A 7,655-nucleotide genomic window follows, 5' to 3' on the forward strand; every position below is an offset into this window, starting at 1 on the left:
CATGCTTGGCTACTGAGTTAAGACAGACACAATTTGTCAACAATTTGTCAACTTAACTCAGTAGCCAAGCTATGTTCACCGTGTCTGTGGTAAACATGCGTGGCTACTGAGTTAAGTTGACAAATTGTGTCTGTGGTGAACATAGCTTGGCTACTGAGTTGAGTTGACAAATTTTGTCTGTGGTGAACATAGCTTGGCTACTGAGTTGAGTTGACAAATTGTGTCTGTGGTGAACATAGCTTGGCTACTGAGTTGAGTTGACAAATTTTGTCTGTGGTGAACATAGCTTGGCTACTGAGTTAAGTTGACAAATTGTGTCTGTGGTGAACAAGCTTCTTGCAGATGAATCACAAAATACTTTTCTGTAATTAATTTTATTTTACTCCGCGGAGTTCCTGTAAATGATAAATTGGAAAGTATGGTAAAAACGAAAACTTGCTGATTAATTCTACTAACTGTACAATTGATTTTACAATTATACTATTACTGCTAATTGTTATGTTGTAACGACAATTGATATCCGATCGCCATAACCTTACCCCAAGTAAGTTCACCCTTTGTGAACCTCGTCTCGGTTTCTATGTTCATTAATTGCTTGTTTGTTTGTTATGAATTTCGCGCAAAGGTACACGGGGGCTATCTGCGCTAGCCGTTCCTAATTTAGCAGTGTAAGACTAGAGGGAAGGCAGCTAGTCATCACCACCCACCGCCAACTCTTGGGCTACTCTTTTACCAACGAATAGTGGGATTGACCATTACATTATAACGCCCTCACGGCTGAAAGGGCGAGCATGTTTGGTGTGACGGGGATTCGAACCCGCGACCCACAGATTGCCCTCGAGCTCCCTAACCACCTGGCCATGCCGGGCCACCATTAATTGCCGGTTAATAATTATTTAATACCACATAGCACGGGTTATTAAATGATTTTTGCGCAGTCCGGTAATCATGTGAGAAAACATCTAAATACGTGATTAACATAGAAAAATTAAAATGCAATTTTCAGCTTCCTAGATGAGAAGCGAGAATTAACATACCTAAGATTCTCGGGAGCTGTGAAAATTGGAACTTTAATTGTGTTACTGCTCGTCAGGATTTCCATTTTGTTATTTAGTTCATATAACTTTTAAATTTTATTAATGAGTAAGCTAATAATGTTAATCGTTTTTTTTAGGTTTGGTTCAAAAGATAAACTGTTAACATTATGAAATACTTTGAACTTGTGAACTGTTTTTCTTGCTTTAGATAAAGTTAACGTTGTGTTCAAAGATAACCTAGAGATTCGTTGTTTAGTTAAAGTTAACGTTGTGTTCAAAGATAACTTAGAGATTCATTGTTTAGATAAAGTTAACGTTGTGTTCAACGATAACTTGGATTCATTGTTTAGATAAAGTTAACGTTGTGTTCCAAGATAACGTAGATTTGTTGTTTAGATAAAGTTAACGTTATGTTCAAAGATAACTTAGAGATTCATTGTTTAGATAAAGTTAATATTGTGTTCAACGATAATTTAGATTCATTGTTTAGATAAAGTTAACGTTATGTTCCAAGATAACGTAGATTTGTTGTTTAGATAAAGTTAACGTTATGTTCAAAGATAACTTAGAGATTCATTGTTTAGATAAAGTTAATATTGTGTTCAACGATAACTTAGATTCATTGTTTAGATAAAGTTAACGTTGTGTTCAAAGATAACTTAAAGATTCGTTGTTTAGATAAACTTAACGTTGTATTCAAAGATAACTTAGAGATTCGTTGTTTAGATAAAGTTAACGTTATGTTCCAAGATAACGTAGATCTGTTGTTTAGATAAAGTTAACGTTATGTTCCAAGATAACGTAGATTTGTTGTTTAGATAAAGTTAACGTTATGTTCAAAGATAACTTAGAGATTCATTGTTTAGATAAAGTTAACGTTGTGTTCCAAGATAACTTAGATTCGTTAACTTGTTGAAGGAACATTTCTGTTGTCAGTTAATCAGTTATGATGTTGAACTGTGATTAAAACATAAGTAATTCTAAATGTATGTCTGCAGCTTGAAGAGCTTGAACACCGAGTGGAAGATGCAGAGAGAAGAGCCACACTTTCTGAGGAAAGGGTACGTGCAGAATTGTTTGATCAGAAAGTTGTATAATTTATCATTTTTTCTACTTTTATGGGCACAATAGAAAATCGAATGCAATAAAAACAATACTGACGGCTCCTTATATTCTCCCTGCTGAAACTCAGCTGTTTCTCAATTATTAAAACAGACTCAAACGCAATGTTTATTACCTTTCTGTGTTGGAAGCTGTGAGTAGAACAAGATAACCTGTTCTGAAGGTATTGATTAGCAATAAACGATAGTAAATAATGTGTTTTTATGTATTCTGGTGCAGGGGAAATGATAGAAATGTGTTCAGAAGGTGCACGTTAATAACGGACAATGTTAGATTATGTTTTGTTCTGCTTGTTTGCAATCAAACACAAACTCAAATAATGGGCTATCTGTGCTGTGCCCACAACGAGTATCGAAATCTGGTTTTTAAAGTTATAAATCTGCAGACTTGCCGCTGAGCCATTGATGGAGCTCTGAAGGCGAACGTTACCAGTAAATAACACTGAATAAACATGTTGTGAACGTGTACATTAGCAGTGCGTAATATTAGTACGTTAGCAATGGGTAATACTAGCAAATATATTGTGATGACGGATATTAAAAGTGGGTAATACTAGTGAACGTGTCCTGATGGGTAATACTAGAAACATGTATATTAGCAGTGGGTAATAACAATAAACGTGTAATTTAGTAGTCTGTAATACTAGCAAATGTGTTCTGATGATGGATATTAGTAGTGGGTAATATTAGTAAATGTTTACGTTAGTGTGTAATACTAGTAAATATATTGTGATGACGGGTATTAGAAGTGGGTAATACTAGTGAATGTGTTATGATGGTGGACACTAGCATTGGGTAATACTAGAAACGTGTGAATTAGCAGAGGGTAATAATAATAAACGTGTAATTTAGAAGTTGGTAATACTAGCAAATGTGTTCTGATGATGGATATTAGTAGTGGGTAATACCAGAAAATGTTTTCTTGAGCTGTACTCTTTGCAAACTACTATACATTTTCTACGAAATGATCTTAAGCTCTAAACTTGTTCTACTGAGAATAGCTAAAACATGTTATTGTGTTAACTTAAAACGGTTCTTTGATGATCAGTGAACTCTTCAGAAAAATATCCGTCTGTGTCGATGGATTTCTTTGTTTGCTATAACCATTGAAGCCTTATATAAGTCAGGTACACTCAGTAAAAAGCGTTGTGGTTAGATTGTAAGGAGTTTTGCAGATGTTAAGTGTATTTGATATAAGAAGTTATTGTATTAGTAATAAACCGTATTTAGTATCATGATGTTAAGTGTGTTTGATATAAGAAATTATTGTATTAGTAATAAACCGTATTTAGTATCATGACTTATATCAAACACACTTAACAGGTTTATTACTAATACAATAACTTCTTATATCAAACACACTTAACATCATGATACTAAATACGGTTTATTACTAATACAATAACTTGTATTTAGTATCATGATGTTAAGTGTATTTGATATAAGAAGTTGTTGTATTAGTAATAAACCGTATTTAGTATAATGATGTTAAGTGTATTTGATATAAGAAGTTGTTGTGTTAGTAATAAACCGTATTTAGTATCATGATGTTAAGTGTATTTGATATAAGAAGTTGTTGTGTTAGTAATAAACCGTATTTAGTATCATGATGTTAAGTGTATTTGATATAAGAAGTTGTTGTGTTAGTAATAAACCGTATTTAGTATCATGATGTTAAGTGTATTTGATATAAGAAGTTGTTGTGTTAGTAATAAACCGTATTTAGTATCATGATGTTATGTGTGTTTGATATAAGAAGTTATTGTATTAGTAATAAACCGTATTTAGTATCATGATGTTAAGTGTATTTGATATCAGAAGTTGTTGTATTAGTAATAAACCGTATTTAGTATCATGATGTTAAGTGTATTTGATATAAAAAGTTGTTGTATTAGTAACAAACCGTATTTAGTATCATGATATGATGTGTTTTTATACGTGAAAAAAAGTAAATGATTTGATACATTCGTATAAAAATATTGAAAAGTAGGCGATTATGGAAAATCTTCGTATTTGGATATCTCGAAAGTCGGTTGTGTTTATGTGCATGCAATAAGTGGAGAGTAAAGCGAAAACAAACAAACAAACCTTTACTTTATATAAATATCCACCTAAATACTACAGTGTAGGCTTGTATGTCCTAGTTTTGACAATCTACAGGAGTTCTTACTTTAAAACCATTTCTATTACTTTGAGCTTACTCAAACAATTGATTCACTAATACTATTAAATATTTCCCTCGGGTACTACAAGTTCATACTTTATGACAGCATTTTTTTTATTCATTTTAACAGTATTTATATATATATATATATTTCCATTGATCTTCTTTCTCCCTGTGAGCTTTTATCATATCTGCTATTCACGTGACATCCACGTGTAATTTCACTGCTGTTTTCATGTTGTGCTGTATGCGTAACCGATTCTTATAATTTACTCCAGGAGGTACAATCATGTTTTAATCCACCCCTACTCACACACACAAATACTTGCAATGAACGTTTTGTGATGTTCTTATGTTCAAGTATTACAGAGCCTCATCCATTTTATATTCTTTTAATTTCGCTTCTAACCCTTGATAACCACTATGTGTGTTAACTACCGGATAGTCTTCAAGTATTACATAATCTCAACCATTTTTTGTTCTTGGAATTTCAACTCCTTACCCTATGGTATTAACAGGGTACTACCATATAGTCTATTTTCTATAGTGTCTCACCATGTATTAGTACAAGGTATATTGGAGGTCAGTCTTCCAATAGAGTAAAATCGCATTGAAGAAGAATTAGTTGTTACTTTCCAGTTATATTAATATTAGCACACTGTAGAATTGATGCCATTTCGTCAGATATATTAATATTAGCACACTGTGGAATCGATGCCATTTCGTCAGATATATTAATATTAGCACACTGTGGAATTGATGCCATTTCGTCAGATATATTAATATTAGCACACTGTGGAATTGATGCCATTTCGTCAGATATATTAATATTAGCACACTGTGGAATTGATGCTATTTCTTCAGATATATTAATATTAGCACACTGTAGAATTGATGCCATTTCGTCAGATATATTAATATTAGCACACTGTAGAATTGATGCCATTTCGTTAGATATATTAATATTAACACACTGTAGAATTGATGCCATTTCGTCAGATATATTAATATTAGCGCACTGTGGAATTGATGCCATTTCGTCAGATAAATTAATATTAGCACACTGTTGAATTGGTGCCATTTCTTCAGATATATTAATCAATCGCTATTAGCCAATGACATTTTAATGTAAAATATTATAATTTTCAATATTTTGTTTTGGCTAATATTACGGTGCTGTAACGTAGTTTCTAAGTTTCCAGTTGCGTTTAATAAGTGATAACGTAATGTGAAGTAGGTTTTCAGATGTTTTTACGTAAGTTATATTTAACTTTTTAGTCCATTTTAGCTAATATTAATGTTACTTGAAGTGGGTTCTATTTTTGTTTGTGATGGCGAATTTTTGTTTCCGCTGTTTTTGGTATAGGTTTTTTTTGTCTCTTGTTTTTATTTTTAATCATTACCAAACCTCGCAGCGTTTCATTGAAAGATTTTCAAAATTAAAGTATCTGTTAAGTCAAAAAAGTTCCATGTTCTTTTGAAGGTATGTTTGGGATAAAATGACAATTGGCACTTATTCCTAGCTTGCAAAACAAGTTATTTTTGTTTTACCTTATACATAGTCGTGGTGCATTCTATGTTTTTATTTATTTATTATTTTGACAATCAAGTTAACAGTTTCAACGATGGCTCAACTGGAGAAGACGGTTCTTAACCCCCAAGAACAGGTTTGTTATATTATAATGTAACTTGACTATCAATTGTAACAGTTTCACCTTAAGAAGAACATTCTTGACACCGACATCAGTCTTGTTATTTCGTTACCTAACACATTTTCAATGATAACTCAAATGAAGAAGAACGTTCTTGACAACGACACCAAGCTTGTTATATCATAAAGTAACACAGTTCAACGATAAATTAACTGAAGAAAAACTTTCTTGATACTGACATCAGGTTTGTTATCTCATAAAGTAATACAGTTTCAATGATAACTTAACCGAAAAAGATAGTTCTTGATACTGAAATCAGGCTTGTTATATCAAGAAGTAACCTGACAATCATTTGTACAGTTTCAAGATAACTCAACTGAAGAAGAACGTTTTTGACATCGAAATCGGGCTTGTTATACCATAAAGTAACACAGTTTCAACAATAATTCAACTTAAGAAGAACGTCTTTGACACCGTCATCAGGCTTGTTATATCATAAAGTAACTTAGTTATAATTCTGAGCACCAGTGGATCGATCTCACATGTCCAATCTATACAGTACAGGAAACCGAACTCCGCAACACAGTTGATACAATCAGAAAATACATGTGACGCACTCGTGCATGTACCCGCGAGATAGAAGTATTGAGTTGATAAGAAGTACTGTTGAATATTACAGTAGATACAAACACAATCTCCAGGGACACAGCGACAGTGCACAACTTCTATTAGCGTAGAGATTTAAAAAGGGAACCTAAAAAACATCTTTAAATATACAAGCACAATCTTCAGGAGTATAATCACGTAACAGAGTTTCATTTAAAGTCGAATTTAAAAAAAAAAGAGACTAAACGTTTAAATACAGGCATAACCATTAGGACTACAGTGACAAAGCACAAATTCTCTTGACTTGTACTTTTAGAAATGGGAACTTTGAACAAACATGTAACTACTGGGTTGGTACTTGAAAAGTACCACATTTTTTCCTTATCTCTTAGCTTATAAAGGTAAATTATTTAGTTTACCGAAGTTTTCAAAGATTTTCTGGCATGTGTATTTGAGAGTGCTTACAGACTTTCACATACAGAAAATCCTCCTTGTGCAGTACTGCTTTTATTTCGTGGGCTAGTTATACACGGTCAAGATGCTTGTCCTAGACTTTCTCACAGACGATTTTGGTAAAGATTCATCTTTAGATCTTGTATCTGTTTTCTTTGGTAACATCACCATGTTTACGTTTAGAAATGTCTGGATGTTCAATCTTCCCCACTTTCACTTGGGACAAACAGAGACGCGGATAGTGCCTGCGCTCTGTGAGGGAGGACGTTATTATTTTGGTGTCTATAATGTCATACTCTCTCAGTGTAGAACAGATATATCTTCAGAATGCCTTTAGGTAAAGATAAGCAATTGAAACTTCATTTTCCGTTATTTAAATACGCTGCCTGGCGTTCTGTCCACTCATTTTTATGTTTGTTAGTTTGCTTGATAAATTAAGATTTATTTCAATTTATATAACATTGTTTGTATTTTAATTCCATGATACACAGAGGGGCAACTCTTCCTGTTATTTGGGGTTACATCAGGACTATAGTCACACAAATTACATATATGTATATCTTTAAAATGAGAACCTTATACAACATGAGCCCCCCCACCCCCAGGCACAGCAGTATGTCTG

At 32.9% G+C, this 7,655-nt stretch overlaps 1 long non-coding RNA gene across 1 annotated transcript in view; it reads left to right on the forward strand.

Moving 5' to 3' along the window:
* The window catches only part of LOC111086363, a 119,257-nt gene extending 117,089 nt beyond the window's left edge, over positions 1-2,168 (forward strand). The window contains exon 3 of the long non-coding RNA XR_002611088.1: positions 2,036-2,168. This is a non-coding gene — a long non-coding RNA (uncharacterized LOC111086363). The remainder of the gene's footprint in view (positions 1-2,035) is intronic.
* The last annotated feature ends 5,487 nt before the right edge of the window (positions 2,169-7,655 follow it).

Source organism: Limulus polyphemus, unplaced genomic scaffold (assembly GCF_000517525.1).
Source record: "Limulus polyphemus unplaced genomic scaffold, Limulus_polyphemus-2.1.2 Scaffold1046, whole genome shotgun sequence".
Lineage (NCBI taxonomy): Eukaryota > Metazoa > Arthropoda > Merostomata > Xiphosura > Limulidae > Limulus > Limulus polyphemus.